Source organism: Panthera onca, chromosome A1 (assembly GCF_046562875.1).
Source record: "Panthera onca isolate mPanOnc1 chromosome A1, mPanOnc1 haplotype 2, whole genome shotgun sequence".
NCBI lineage: Eukaryota > Metazoa > Chordata > Mammalia > Carnivora > Felidae > Panthera > Panthera onca.
Window position 1 is genome coordinate 201,654,669 of NC_138339.1, and position 16,609 is coordinate 201,671,277.

The 16,609-nt window shown below is 36.0% G+C and overlaps 1 long non-coding RNA gene across 2 annotated transcripts in view; it reads right to left on the reverse strand.

Moving 5' to 3' along the window:
- Positions 1 to 16,609, reverse strand: part of LOC132682002 (uncharacterized) — a 309,176-nt gene that overhangs the window by 110,253 nt on the left and 182,314 nt on the right. For both annotated transcript variants that reach the window (XR_009611385.3, XR_009611384.3), the window contains exon 3: positions 10,346 to 10,421. This is a non-coding gene — a long non-coding RNA (uncharacterized LOC132682002). The remainder of the gene's footprint in view (positions 1 to 10,345; positions 10,422 to 16,609) is intronic.

Genomic DNA, 16,609 nt, shown 5'->3' on the forward strand with positions numbered 1-16,609 from the left:
ATATTTTGGGGCTCTCTCTATAAGTGTATGCGCACAAAGATAAAATCCTATTTAGCTGTGGTCCACTCACTTCCTTCTAGAATATACAATTTTATATAAAAACAAATACTTTTTTTTGTTTTTGAGATATTTCACTTATCTTTTAACACATTACCAATATTCTCAAAAAGAAATGGTTATGAATCAGGTTTGCTCATCCTTCTTGAGTTAAGTTCAAATGAATTTATTATATTCTTCATTTCTTTTCACCTTTTACTGTGACTATTTCACTCTTTCATTGATGATATCATTGTTCAATCTCCTTTCCATTGATTTTGTTGTTTTCAATGCATTACAGAGAATCAAGAAGATTAAAAATGCCTTTATTCTACCATTTTTAACAGCATTAATTGTCCCACAGATTTTGAACTACATCTTTATTGTTGTTATTATGTTGATTTTGCTGATGAGTAGTTTTTTTTTTAGTTTATTTTTTTTAAAGTATGTATTTATTTTGAGAGAGAGGTAGAACACAGGAAGGTCAAAGAGAGAAGGAGAGAGAATCTCAAGCAGGCTCCACACTGTCATCATGGAGAGGGATGTGGGACTCAAACTCACAAACCCTGAGTTCATGACCTGAGCCAGGATCAAGAGTTGAACGCTTAACCAACACAGCCACGCAGGCACCCCGTTGTAGAGGAGTTTTAATTTTCTCTTCTACTAAATAAATTATTTTGAATGTTCTCAAAAGTACTTTATTAGTTTGCTTTGTGAAAGAAAGTAACCAGTATATATATATATATATTTTTTTTCAATATATGAAGTTCATTGTCAAATTGGTTTCCATACAACACCCAGTGCTCATCCCAAAAGGTGCCCTCCTCAATACCCATCACCGACCCTCCTCTCCCTCCCAACCCCCATCAACCCTCAGTTTGTTCTCAGTTTTTAACAGTCTCTTATGCTTTGACTCTCTTCCACTCTAACCTCTTTTTTTTTTCCTTCCCCTCCCCCCTGGGTTTCTGTTAAGTTTCTCAGGATCCACATAAGAGTGAAACCAAACCATATGGTATCTGTCTTTGTCTGTATGGCTCATTTCACTTAGCATAACACTCTCCAGTTCCATCCATGTTGCTACAAAGGGTCATATTTCATTCTTTCTCATTGCCACGTAGTACTCCATTGTGTATATAAACCACAATTTCTTTATCCATTCATCAGTTGATGGACATTTAGGCTCTTTCCATAATTTGGCTATTGTTGAGAGTGCTGCTATAAACATTGGGGTACAAGTGCCCCTATGCATCAGTACTCCTATATCCCTTGGGTAAATTCCTAGCAGTGCTATTGCTGGGTCATAGGGTAGGTCTATTCTTCATTTTTTGAGGAACCTCCACACTGTTTTCCAGAGTGGCTGCACCACTTTGCATTCCCACCAACAGTGCAAGAGGGTTCCCGTTTCTCCACATCCTCTCCAGCATCTATAGTCTCCTGATTTGTTCATTTTAACCACTCTGAATGGCATGAGGTGATATCTGAGTGTGGTTTTGATTTGTATTTCCTTGATGAGGAGCGACGTTGAGCATCTTTTCATGTGCCTGTTGGCCATCCGGATGTCTTCTTTAGAAGTGTCTATTCATGTTTTCTGCCCATTTCTTCACTGGGTTATTTGTTTTTCGGGTGTGGAGTTTGGTGAGCTCTTTATAGATTTTGGATACTAGCCCTTTGTCCGATATGTCATTTGCAAATATCTTTTCCCATTCCGTTGGTTGCCTTTTAGTTTTGTTCGTTGTTTCCTTTGCTGTGCAGAAGATTTTTATCTTCATAAGGTGCCAGTAGTTCATTTTTGCTTTTAATTCCCTTGCCTTTGGGGATGTATCGAGTAAGAGATTGCTACGGCTGAGGTCAGAGAGGTCTTTTCCTGCTTTCTCTTCTAGGGTTTTGATGGTTTCCTGTCTCACATTCAGGTCCTTCATCCATTTTGAGTTTATTTTTGTGAATGGTGTGAGAAAGTGGTCTAGTTTCAATCTTCTGCATGTTGCTGTCCAGTTCTCCCAGCACCATTTGTTAAAGAGACTGTCTTTTTTCCATTGGATGTTCTTTCCTGCTTTGTCAAAGATGAGTTGGCCATATGTTTGTGGGTCTAGTTCTGGGGTTTCTATTCTATTCCATTGGTCTATGTGTCTGTTTTTATGCCAATACCATGCTGTCTTGATGATTACAGCTTTGTAGTAGAGGCTAAAGTCTGTGATGCCTCCTGCTTTGGTCTTCTTCTTCAAAATTACTTTGGCTATTTGGGGCCTTATGTGGTTCCATATGAATTTTAGGATTGCTTGTTCTAGTTTCAAGAAGAATGCTGGTCCAATTTTTATTGGGATTGCATTGAATGTGTAGATAGCTTTGGGTAGTATTGACATTTTGACAATATTTATTCTTCCAATCCATGAGCACGGAATGTTTTTTCCATTTCTTTATTTCTTCTTCAATTTCCTTCATAAGCTTTCTATAGTTTTCAGCATACAGATCTTTTACATCTTTGGTTAGATTTATTCCTAGGTATTTTATGCTTCTTGGTGTAATTGGAATGGGATCAGTTTCTTTATTTGTCTTTCTATTGCTTCATTATTAGTGTATAAGAATGCAACTGATTCCTGTACATTAATTTTGTATCCTGCAACTTTGCTAAATTCATGTGTCAGTTCTAGCAGACTTCTGGTGGAGTCTATTGGGTTTTCCATGTATAATATCATGACATCTGCAAACAGTGAAAGCTTAACTTCATCTTTGCCAATTTTGATGCCTTTGATTTCCTTTTGTTGTCTGATTGCTGATGCTAGAACTTCCAGCACTATGTTAAACAAGAGCGGTGACAGTGGGCATCCCTGTCGTGTTCCTGATCTCAGGGAAAAAGCTCTCAGTTTTTCCCCGTTGAGGATGATGTTAGCTGTGGGCTTTTCATAAATGGCCTTTATGATCTTTAAGTATGTTCCTTCTATCCCGACTTTCTCAAGGGTTTTTATTAAGAAAGGGTGCTGGATTTTGTCAAAGGCCTTTTCTGCATCGATTGACAGGATCATATGGTTATCTTTTATTAATGTGATGTATCACATTGATTGATTTGTGAATGTTCAACCAGCCCTGCATCCCAGGAATGAATCCCACTTGATCATGGTGAATAATTCTTTTTATATGCTGTTGAATTTGATTTGCTAGTATCTTATTGAGAATTTTTGCATCCATATTCATCAGGGATATTGGCCTGTAGTTCTCTTTTTTTACTGGGTCTCTGTCTGGTTTAAAAATCAAAGTAATACTGGTTTCATAGAATGAGTCTGGAAGTTGTCCTTCCCTTTCTATTTTTTGGAATAGCTTGAGAAAGCTAGGTATTATCTCTGCCTAAACGTCTGGTAGAACTCCCCTGGGAAGCCATCTGGTCCTGGACTCTTATTTGTTGGGAGATTTTTGATGACTGATTCAATTTCTTCGCTGGTTATGTGTCTGTCAAAGCTTTCTATTTCTTCCTGATTGAGTTTTGGAAGAGTGTGGGTGTTTAGAAATTTGTCCATTTCTTCCAGGTTGTCCAATTTGTTGGCATATAATTTTTCATAGTATTCCCTGATAATTGTTTGTATCTCTGAGGGATTGGTTGCAATCATTCCATTTTCATTCATGATTTTCTCTATTTGGGTCATCTCCCTTTTCTTTTTGAGAAGCCTGGCTAGAGGTTTGTCAATTTTGTTTATTTTTTCAAAAAACCAACTCTTGGTTTCGTTGATCTGCTCTACCGTTTTTTTAGATTCTATATTGTTTATTTCTGCTCTGATCTTTATTATTTCTCTTCTTCTGCTGGGTTTAGGCTGCCTTTGCTGTTCTGCTTCTAGTTCCTTTAGGTGTGCTGTTAGATTTTGTATTTGGGAGTTTTCTTGTTTCTTGAGATGGCCTGGATTGCAATGTATTTTCCTCTCAGGACTGCCTTCGCTGCATCCCAAAGCGTTTGGATTGTTGTATTTTCATTTTCATTGGTTTCCATATATTTTTTAATTTCTTCTCTAATTGTCTGGTTGACCCATTCATTCTTTAGTAGGGTGTTCTTTAACCTCCATGCTTTTGGAGGTTTTCCAGACTTTTTCCTGTGGTTGATTTCAAGCTTCATAGCATTGTGGTCTGAAAGTATGCATGGTATGATTTCAATTCTTGTATACTTATGAAGGGCTATTTTGTGACCCAGTATGTGATCTATCTTGGAGAATGTTCCATGTGCACTCGAGAAGAAAGTATATTCTGTTGCTTTGGGATGCAGAGTTCTAAATATATCTATCAAGTCCATCTGATCCAATGTATCATTCAGGGCCCTTGTTTCTTTATTGACCGTGTGTCTAGATGATCTATCCATTTCTGTAAGTGGAGTGTTAAAGCCCCCTGCAAGTACCACATTCTTATCAATAAGGTTGCTTATGTTTGTGAGTAATTGTTTTATATATTTGGGGGCTCCCGTATTCAGCGCATAGACATTTATAATTGTTAGCTCTTCCTAATGGATAGACCCTTTGATTATTATATAATGCCCTTTTACATCTCTTATTACAGCCTTTAATTTAAAGTCTAGTTTGTCTGATAGAAGTATGACTACTCCAGCTTTCTTTTGACTTCCAGTGGCATGATAAATAGTTCTCCATCCCCTTACTCTCAATCTGAAGGTGTCCTCAGGTCTAAAATGAGTCTCTTGCAGGCATCAAATAGATGGGTCTTGTTTTTTTATCCATTCTGATACCCTATGTCTTTTGGTTGGCGCATTTAGTCCATTTACATTCAGTGTTATTATAGAAAGATACGGGTTTAGAGTCATTGTGATGTCTGTAGGTTTCCTGCTTGTAGCGATGTCTCTGGTACTTTGTCTCACAGGATCCCCCTAGGATCTCTTGTAGGGCTGGTTTAGTGGTGACGAATTCCTTCGGTTTTTGTTTGTTTGAGAAGAACTTTATCTCTCCTATTCTAAATGACAGACTTGCTGGATAACGGATTCTCGGCTGCATATTTTTTCTGTTCATCACATTGAAGATCTCCTGCCATTCCTTTGTGGCCTGCCAAGTTTCAGTAGAGATGGGTCACGAGTCTTATAGGTCTCCCCTTATATGTTAGAGAACGTTTATCTCTAGCTGCTTTCAGAATTTTCTCTTTATACTTGTATTTTGCCAGTTTCACTATGATATGTCGTGCAGAAGATTGATTCAAGTTATGTCTGAAGGGAGTTCTCTGTGCCTCTTGGATTTAATGCCTTTTCCTTCCCCAGTTCCGGGAAGTTCTCACCTATTATTTCTTCATGTACACCTTCAGCACCTTTCCCTCTCTCTTCCTCCTCTGGGACACCAATTATGCATATATTATTTCTCTTTACTGCATCACTTAGTTCTCTAATTTTCCCCTCATACTCCTGGATTTTATTTTCTCTTTTTTTCTCAGCTTCTTCTTTTTCCATAATTTTATCTTCTAGTTCACCTATTCTCTCCTCTGCCTCTTCAATCCGAGCCGTAGTTGTCTCCATTTTATTTTCCAACTCGTTGATAGCAATTTTTAGCTCCTCCTGGCTGTTCCTTAGTCCCTTGATCTCTGTAGCAGAGATTCTCTGCTGTCTTTTATACTGTTTTCAAGCCCAGTGATTAATTTTATGACTATTATCCTAAATTCACTTTCTGTTATATTGTTTAAATCGTTTTGTGATCAGTTTGTTAGCTGTCGTCATTTCCTGGAGGTTTTTTTGAGGGGAATTCTTCCGTTTTTGTCATTTTGGATAGTCCCTGGAGTGGTGCGGAACTGTGGGGCACTTCCCCTGTGCTGTCTTGAATAACTTGCGTTGGTGGGCGGGGCTGCAGTCAGACCTGATGTCTGCCCCCAGCCCACCGCTGGGGCCACAGTCAGACTGGTGTGTGCCTTCTCTTCCCCTCTCATAGGGGCAGGATTCACTGTGGGATGGCGTGGCCTGTCTGGGCTACTTCACACTGCCAGGCTTGTGGTGCTGGGGCTCTGGCGTATTAGCTGGGGTGGATCGGCAAGGTTTTTGGGGGCGGGTGGGGCAGGCTCAGCTCGCTTTTCCTTCGGGGATCCACTTCGGGAGGGGCCCTGCACCACCAGGAGGGAGTAAGACCCGCCAGAGCGGTGGCTCCGCAGAAGCACAGCTTTGGTTGTTAGCGCGGTGCAAGCAAGTTCCCTGGCAGGAACTGGTTCTCCTTGGGAGTTGGGCTGGGGGATGGGTGAGGGAGATGGCGCTGGCGAGCACCTTTGTTCCCCGTGGAGCTGCGCTCTGTCTTCTGGGGCTCAACAAGTCTCCCCCCGCCATTGTTCCCCAGCCCTCCTACTCTCCTAGCAGAGCTGTTAGCTTATAACCTTCCAGATGTCAAGTCCCGCTTGCTGTTGGAACACACTCCGTCCGGCCCCTCTGCTTTTGCAAGCCAGACTCGGGGGCTCTGCTTGGCCGGCGGTCCGCCCCTCCACCCTGGCTCCCTCCCACAAGTCCGTGGAGCGTGCACCACCTCGCCGCCCTTCCTACCCTCTTCCGTGGGCCTCTCGTCTGCGCTTGGCTCCAGAGACTCCGTTCTGCTAATCCTCTGGTGGTTTTCTGGGTTATTTAGGCAGGTGTAGGTGGAATCTAAGTGATCAGCAGGATGCGCGGTGAGTCCATCGTCCTCCTACCCTGTCATCCTCCCAGGATCCTCCTCTACTAAATAAATGTTTAAAAAATATGTCTGCTTCTTGTCTCCAAAATATATCATCCTTGTGTTATTTACTTGTAACGTAACCGGGAGAATATAATTTTCTGTAATTCTACTTTTTACAGTCAAATTTTACACCTAAACACAACTTTCTTCAGAACCTTATGTGAACAAAAGCAAGTTTCAACCAGTAAGAAGGAGGGTCTTGAATGAGTTTTAGATAGTCTATCAAATAAAAAGTACGTTTTTTTCTTTTTTTTTTATCCTTCAGATTAAAAATACTATGTGAGTTCCATGTTAACAGATGTGGCTTAATTTTAGGAAAGGCGTTTCCACATTCATATTGATTCAGTATGCTTTTTTCAAGAATCTTAACTGAATAATCCAATTATCACAACTAGACCCTGTGTTCTATGAGATGATGTTTATGCAGGGTTTTTATAGTATAATTGTATTGAGGCATACTTAACATATCATATAATTCACACTTTTCTTTTTTTAATCTTTATTTATTTTTGAGAGAGAGAGAAAGACAGAGAGAGAGAAAGTGCACATGCATGCGAGTTGGGAAGGGGCAGAGAGAGGGAGAGAGAATCCTAGCGGGCTCTGCACTATAAGCAGAGCTTACAGTGTTGGGCTGGATCCCACAAGCTGTGAAACCATGACTTGAGCCAAAATCAACAGTTGGACATTTAACTGACAGCCACCCAGGCGCCCCTAAGTCACATCTTGCAAGTGCATAATTCAGTTACTGATTTTAGTAAATTTGCCAAGTTATGTAATCATCATTACACATGATAAATATGTTCATCATTCTATCATGACCTTTCATAGAAGTGCTAGATTTTTAGGTAAATATATGTTTAATTAAAAAAACATTATCAAACTGTTTTCTAAAGCACCCATGTACCATTATAGAATTCCACCAACAATGTTAGGAAGGTTATCATTTTTTCCATATTTTCAGTATAATTTGTTACTCTCAGTTTCCTTTATTATAATAATTGTAATATGTAACACTTTATTATAATCATTCTAGTTTAAAGTGTTTCTGAAATTGAGTAAAATAAAGAAAACATTGTGATGATGTGTTACTAATAGAAATTACGTAAAATATATCTAAAACTAAATATCGTAATAAAATATGCAGATATTAAATATTTTATATAAATGAAATAGATCTTGTTTTATATCTATTCTTTGGGGGGGTAGCAATTCATTAGCAATTTCATATAGAAAAATTAACTATATTGCCTTACAAAATAGACTTTTTGAAATTGCTTCTTGAACTTTAGATCTATAAATTAAGAATGACTGTATTTCATTTTAAAGACAGCACCAGTATAAAATTCACAAATCAATTATAGAAACAAATTTCTATATTTATTCCATTTTCCTTGATTGTGATAAGGTAGAGATGAATATATGTAAATATGAAATTATTTTAGCATGCAACAACACCTTTGAGAGTTGTCATAGTGAGTGTTTGAACTATTTGCAGTTATCAAAATTATAATTTCTCTTTCAACATAATAAAGCAATTTTCAAAATATATCAATGTTCTTAGTGGAACAAGTTAAATCTTACCTCAAATAGACCATCTACACTTGAAGCAGCAGTCTTGGTTTTCACTTCAAAATTATATTAAACTAGATAACACTGCATTATTATAATTTTACCTTAGTGTGATCATGTTAGTGACTGGTGTTACATTACTGAAATTATACAACCTTGCTCTGTGATCTTAAAAGTAATCCCATTTCTGGACAAGTAGTGGAGAACAGCTAAATGATAAATTCATCAAGACAGACACAGAACACTAATGGGAAGGATGTTTCTTGTCAGTGAATTTTGAAAGGCATAATCACTAGTGAATACCTCAAAGACAGGCTGATTCTATATAGGAGAGTTTATTTCCAACTTGAAGAACAAAATGGAATCACTGAGCCATAACTTGAAAAATACTCGACTCCTCTGCGTTTGGACCACAATATCCACAGGACTATTTTTAGCATTAACTTGAGGAGCTGGTTCTGAAGCTAAAGTTTAAACAAAACCCCTTAGGAATGTATGACCTATAGCACGGTATGAGTTTTAAATACACATAGGCACCCTGCAAACCTATTAGGTTACCTTCTGTTCCTCTTAGGACAGAGTCAGGAGAAGAGCTTAAATTCTGGTCAGTGATGTTAAGCACTCTTGTACTAAGGTTGACAGTGATAATGAGAAAAGCACAAAAGTTCTTTGTAAGTTCATTATAAGTATACACCCTGAGTTTCAAACCTGGCTCTGCCATTTTTACCAGCTATGTAATCTGGGGGAAGTTACTTAACACTGTATGTTGCAATTCACTCATTTGTGAAAAGGTAGATTGAAAATATTTACCTCATAAGGTTCATGAGGATTTAATGAGGTATATATATTAAACGTTTAGAAGAGTAACACATAATAACTAGTATTATACATGATGCCTTCGTTATGCCATGCAACATGTGGCAGGGATTGTAGGTGCAGTATATTACTAATGAAAATACAATACCGGTAATAAATTAATATAAGTATAGGTGAAATATTTTTTTCCCACCAAATTCCATTCAGTTTCAACAGACAGTATAGACTTGGTTAACTAGTAGGAGTCCATTTTAGCTTTAGTTTCCCTGTTTGCTTTCCTTCCACTGTCTCTTCTATCATTATATACCTCTGGTCACTAAGCAAAGAATACACCCTTCCCATCCCATCCCATCCCATCTCATCCCATCCCATCCCATCCTATCCCATCCCATCCCATCCCATCCCAACATGGCTCTAAAAATAGGAAAGTAATTGCATACTGGTCCTCAGGGTTTGACAGTTCCTGTCTCTTGTTCCAGGGAGATTCTACTTCCACAGAAGTTTTGGAGTACTTGTCATGGATACGCCATGACAGATGCCCAGTTTGAGGTTTCTTTCTAAATTAGCTTGAAGGATTTGCAGCATATATGGCACATGGTTTTTACAGTATTTGCCTTGTACTGAGTGGAGCTCTCCCATTTCCCCTACTCTAGAGGAAAACTGGATTATCCAGCATTATCTTAATAATTCAGGTTTATATTCTAGGCATTACTTTATAAGGAATCATGGATTCTACCCAGTGTATATAAAAAACGAGTCTACTGCTACCTGTCTCCTACCAATAATCAGTTTGAACTCACAAATTTAGTCACAGATTCCAAATATGGACTTCATTCCTGTCACCTTATGTGGGGTGGGCACAGTGTCTTCTCTGACATTTGCTATTATAATTAGCAACCAGGTTCACCAGCAGATGGAAAGCTTAGTGATGAACCCTGTTGAGTTACATGCTAGGTAAGGCAATGTATTAGATTTTTGTTTTGTTTTTAAAGACTGTCTTTTTAGGGGTAGTTTTAGAGTCACAGAAAAATTGAGAGGAAGGTACAGAAATTTCCCACATATTCCCTGCGCCATTATCAACATCTCCCGCCAGAGTGGTGCACTCATTACAACTGATGAATACCTGCCTCCTCCCATAGGTCCATCATTAAAGAATACCAGGAAAATATGAAATAAGATTATGTTACTACATCTATTCATGCACATATTTTCAGCCCTCTGTAATATTCTTTAGAAAGAACCACTTGTAAGACCAAATTTTTACTTACAAATAATGTCCACATCTTCTTGAAAAACTCTGGTGCTACGCTGACCATCAATAGGCTCCTTCTCCTAGTGTGAACCCTGAAATCAGAAGCAGATATGTCTTATTGGACCTTGCACAAATATCTACTCTCTGCAAGCTTCATGGATGGCATTTCAATACCACTCCCAAATTATTAACACCATTATTTAGTAACTATAAGTTATTTATAACGGCTTTATATTATGGAGATACCTATTTCAAGCATAGATGTTAAAGAGAAGTAAATTAAACTATTATCTTAAAGTTAATAATTCAAACCAGTGAGAGCACCTAAAATAAACCCAGATCTCTGAGGTTTGGGTTTATGTGTATAAATTGGATGATATATCTTTGGGGGTCATTTTTCTCAACTTATCACTATGATTTTATGGAGATGTAAAAATGTGACTATATATATTTTCTACAATCAACTATATAAAAATTGCACCTTGAATTATTCTTTTAGAATATTCTAAGTTATGAAACAACATTGACTATATTTTGTGGATAAGACATAAATTTAATTCTTAGGATTATGTTGGAGGCTTCCATTCCCTCTATTGGTCCCTGATAAATACTGTGCATTTTAATTACATTAAAATATACACCTTTTCTCTATGTAACCATTTGTTTTTACTATATTTCCCTTATTTCACTTATTGGACTGGGAGGGGAAGAAGGCAGAGAAGAGGGGAAGATAAAGGAAAATGGATTTTTCAAGTTTTTGAATAAATATTTATAGTTTTCTTAAATACAGGAAAAATATTAAAACTAAATGAAAAATATTTATCAGAATTTGATTTATAAAGCCAATATAACAGGCAGCATTTTAAAATTTGTCCTATGAGAAAAAAATCACCTTTTGTTGTATATTAATAGAGCCCTGGGCATCTTTGGGCAATATTCACATCAAATCCGTTTCTAGATACTTGGAATTAATAGGATGAAAGGGGCATAAATATCAAAAGAATGTGATTATTTATTACAAGAATAAAGCAAAGCCCAGCATTTATGGGTACAAAATGACAGATATGTGAGTTAGGATGAAGGCAGCCCAGAGTAACGGAGTAACAAATGCAATTTCACTAAAAAGACAATGGTTGAAATCCAGATTTGCTTATTACATAATAGAGGCTTATAAAGTAATTATTTAGACAAGTCTGAGCTTTAACTTGTTTTTCTTGAAAAGGAGAAAATTGACTTCTAAGTTTGTTGAGTATTAAATATGTTAATGATAAGCAGATATTTTGATGATTATCAAATTTATTGAATAACTATAATTTGTTGAATGCCATCTCATATAGATATTAAAATGACCCCAGAAAATGTGAATGCTACAAATGATAACATGGAGACTCTGAGGTCTTTCACAGAAACGTTCAGTTAGCAAATCTTAGACCTGGAATTTATGCCAAAACTGACAACCTCCAGATTGAAAGACACTTAGAGGATATTAAACTCATTTTTTTAAAAAACATAAAACCCATAAATTAAAGAATAATAATAGTTTCCTATCTTATCTACATTTTAGCTATTTTTTCCTCATGTTTATATTTTAATAAAAACATCAAACTGTCAGATGGGGTGTTACTGAATTTAATCTTTATTGGGTCTAATAACCTTTCGGTAACTAAATTTTTAAAATTCTATTTAATTATGAAGCTTGCTTAGCAGACCTGGTACCAAATAACTGATTCCCAAAGAACTGATCTGCTCTCATAACAGAAGTGATAACTTACATTTATGGTATAATTTTTATGTATAATTTTTCCATCCCAAATTATCCTGCATGGTAAATTATATTTTCAAATAATTTTTTTACAAAATATGAACTGTGGTGTAATCATAAAATTAAAGATATACACCTAGTCATAATCACTATAAATATTAGAAATAGGTATACATCACTTAATTCTACAAAAAGAGTTAGAAAAAAATGTACATTAAAAGATTTATTCTTCTCTAAGTAAATACACTTGCTTTAGTTAGGTTTATTTATCATGCTGTAATAAGTAAATACTGAAACAAAGTCAACCTGCATGAAAATACCGATTTCTGCTTTACTGTGTCTTCATTATGATCCTTATATTGTAAAAGAGTCATATCTAATGTATATAAAATTATGTGCATTCAAGGTGTTAATAAATATTAAGCTCAGTGATTTTGAAGAGTAAATTGTTAAAACCTAACCTGAACTTAATAAGATTTACCTGACTTAATGTGTTGTATTCTCCTCCTGGTCATAACGGAGGGAAAAAAAATGAAAGAAGGGCTTTTTCCAACTGAGTAACAGAGCACGTGCCCCTGCTGACTATTTTATTGACGAGGTCATACTTACAGAAAGCAACATATAAACAAATGCTGCTTCATCTATTATGCTACTTCTTTTTACAAAGATTACATGGGATTATGAGTTTTGCTTGTAAACATTTCACTCTAATTTAGCTGAGCCCTGGAATGTGACATTTACTGAAAACTCTGGATAAAATATTTAGTGGATCAATACATGTTTACAAGTAGCTTGTCCCATTAACCACCCCCCCCAAAAGAAGATTGCATGACGTTTCCTAAATACCCACATAGGAAAGAAATTAATTGGCAAGATGGTAGATATTACTTTAATAATTACTTTTGAGAATTCCTTTATTACATAACACTATTTTAATATACTATTTCAATGAGTATTTTAGATTACTGAAAACTTTTAGTATTATATCAAAACAAAAAAACAACTTGCTGATATAAAGGAAAATACAAATTGAAAGCACTTTAGAGGAACAGCATGCAACAGAAGGAAATATTAAGCTGTCTTCTCTGTTCAGAATTGCAATATAAAACGTATCTGAGTACCAAATAAATGCAAGATGCTGCATGTAACATAAAAAATAAAGACTTGAATAAAATACTGTACTTGCCCCTAATAGTTTTCTAAGAAAGCATTTCTCTTAAAAACGTAGTAGTTTCTAATACTTTCATATTTTTTACCTTTGTAATATGTTACAATCCATAATATTTACAATGAATGAATATTTTTATAGGATGGCTTCAATCAACACATTGTTACGAACTGAATTGTATACCTACCTGTAAATTCATATGTTGAAGTCTCAACCTCCATTACCTCTGAACGCAACCTAATTTGGACATAGGGCCTTTAGAGAGGTAATTAAGGTTAAATGAGATCATATGGGTGGGCACTAGTTCATGTTACCGCATTTGGAGATTGGGTCTTCAAAGAGGTGATTAATTTAAGATAGGGTCTATAGGGTAGGATCCTAACTCAACAGGACTGGTGTGCTTGTGAGTAGAAAAAGAGATGCCAAGGAATGTGGAAGAGAAAAGGCTGTGTGAAACATTTAAGTTATACTCTCTTAGCAAATTTCAATAATACAATACAGTGTTATCTACTATAGTCAACAGGTTTTACATTAGATTCTCAGACCTTATTCCTATCGCTGAAAAAAATAAATGCATGACATGATGGATGTGTTAATTAACTAGATGAGGAATCCTTTGACAATGCATACCAAATCATCATAATATATGCCTTAAATATCCTACAATTCTGTCAATATATCTCAATAAAGCTGAAAGGGGAAAAAAATGTCTGTACGAGGACATAGCAAGAAGACAGCCACCTGGAAGTAAAGGAGAGAGAAAGACCTCAGGAAAATCAAAGGCTACCAACACCTTGGAATTTGAACTTCTAGGCTCCAGAACTTTATAAAATACATTTCTGTTCAATCCATCCAGTTAGGTTTCTGTTATGGCATCCCTATGAACTAATAGACAGGTTTACTGCTGCTAGTGTGAATAATCGTAATACACACATAAACAGAAAGAATACACAGAAAAGTGAAATTCTCATGTACCTACCACACAAAGATCAACAATGATTAACTCATGGTAAGCTATACTTCATCTTCACCCTCATGTAAGTTCTCCCTATTTGTTTTATTTAGAGATCATTCCACACATCACAACATAATTTATGTTTTTATAAGTATATATATCTAAAAATAGGACTTTTCTTTTTTAAAAAATAGATTCTTTTTTAGATCAGTTTTATATTTACAGAAAAAAAAAATTAAGAAAATAATACAGAGAGTTCCCATATATCCCCTCCCCTCTGCACACAATTTCCCCTATTATTAACATGTTAGTATAGTATTAAAAATAAGGACTCTTTAAGAAGATATAACTATGGTATCATAATCACATATCCAATTATCAACAATACTGAATACCTTTTAAAAATCTATCCCAAAAGATGAAACCAGTTTTTTCAAATGAATATACTGAAAAAGTAATGAAAAATTTAATCAGCATAAGAAATAAATTATATGATTTAAAAAATGTCAGTTTCCTTACCAATTACTTTGTTAAGTGCTCATATATATTGAATAACTAATGTTCTACTAAAATACTGTTCAAATTTTGAGGGTTAATTAAATAAGTAAGGGATTGGCAAACTATGACTCTTCAACAAATTCAGCCCATGGCCTGTTTGTGGAAATAAAACATGATTGTATATTATTGTATATTGCATATTATCATATCACATCTGTGCTCATTCATTTTTATGGCTATGCCTATAGCTACTTGGACACTAACAAAGTGTTGAGTCGTTATAGCAAGGAGCTCCCAAGTTGCAAAGTAAAAAATGGTTACTCTCAGTCCTTTCACAGGAAAAGTTTGCCAAAACCTGAAATAGATTGTCAATAAGTCAGTTGGAGATTCCACCATTATAAATTCCAAAAAAATTCTTTCACATTTCAAGAGAACTTCAGGTAACACTTAACATATTTCATTAATGTAGTTCTCCAATGTGAGCCTAAGTTTTCTCTTTTTCCTCTTTTTCTTCAAATTTAAACTCTGACTCAGATTTATATTGGAAATAATATTTCACATAATGAAAAGCACCTAAATATCAACACTTGAATGTGTTATCTCATCAATATATTGTCTAAATAAACAGAGCCTCTCATATATCCTGTTTGCCTTTGTCTTCCACATCTTGGGCTTTATTGGTCTCACTCTATTTTTTTCAAAACTAGTTTTTCTTCCTCTCATTGATACACATGTCTAAGTCTTCCCTGATTATTATCCATTGGTTGCACAAGTGGAAATAATTTCGAAAATTTAGCATCATTTTATATGCACAATACCTGCTAAGCATGATTATGAATAAAAATACGTGAAAAATGACAGAATTTATGGTCTTTCTGGATATAATTAATATGCCAATGTCATTTGTGTTTATAGATCAGGACAGTGTGCGTGTATGTGTATATGTGTGAAAAATTAAAACTAACATAAGAATTCTATTATGCTGATCATATAGCTGTATCTTTGAATCCTAGTTACACTGCAAACTCTTGAAAGTAGAAGGCGAAAAATATCTTTCATTTAAGTATGAATTTTCTTCAGATGAGAATTTCTCTATTAACAAGGATTTCCTTTAGTCCTTTCATCTCTACACTCTTTTCAAGAACATCATGCATCAAACAATATTCTGGTATATTTCTTTGTAATTTTAATGACATGGCGTCTTCCATCTTTTGAGCAATATAATTTTTCATGAAATATCTCTGGAAGTGTTTAGTTTCAGTTTGTGGGGGAAACTGAAAGCCAAGCAGACACAACCCATTACATACATGCTGTTGAGATAAACAAGGACTAATCCTCAAGTAAGAGGATTTGATAGCACTACTGGTCACGTGTAGTGTTGTTCATCCTGAAATCACTTGGTAATTGGCTTTACACAAAGGAAAAAAAACTTCTATCTTTATGACAGGAGGTATTTTTGCAACTTAGAACAAGATGCCCATTGAAGTTAGGCCCCTACCCTCCCACAGAAACTGGGAGATAGAGGTGCTATCTACTGTGATGTTTACATTTTATTTTTTTATTTTTTTATTTTTTTTGGGACAGAGAGAGACAGAGCATGAACGGGGGAGGGGCAGAGAGAGAGGGAGATACAGAATTGGAAACAGGCTCCAGGCTCCGAGCCATCAGCCCAGAGCCTGACGCGGGGCTCGAACTCGCGGACCGCGAGATCGTGACCTGGCTGAAGTCGGACGCTTAACCGACTGCGCCACCCAGGCGCCCCAGATGTTTACATTTTAAAAAGATGGAGCTCAAGTCCTTGAGAAAGATACTCCTGGGTCACAAAGCTGGCAAAAGGAAAGGATTTACATACCTTTCCAAGAAAGGATAACATTTTAAGGTTTTTAAGATAAATGAT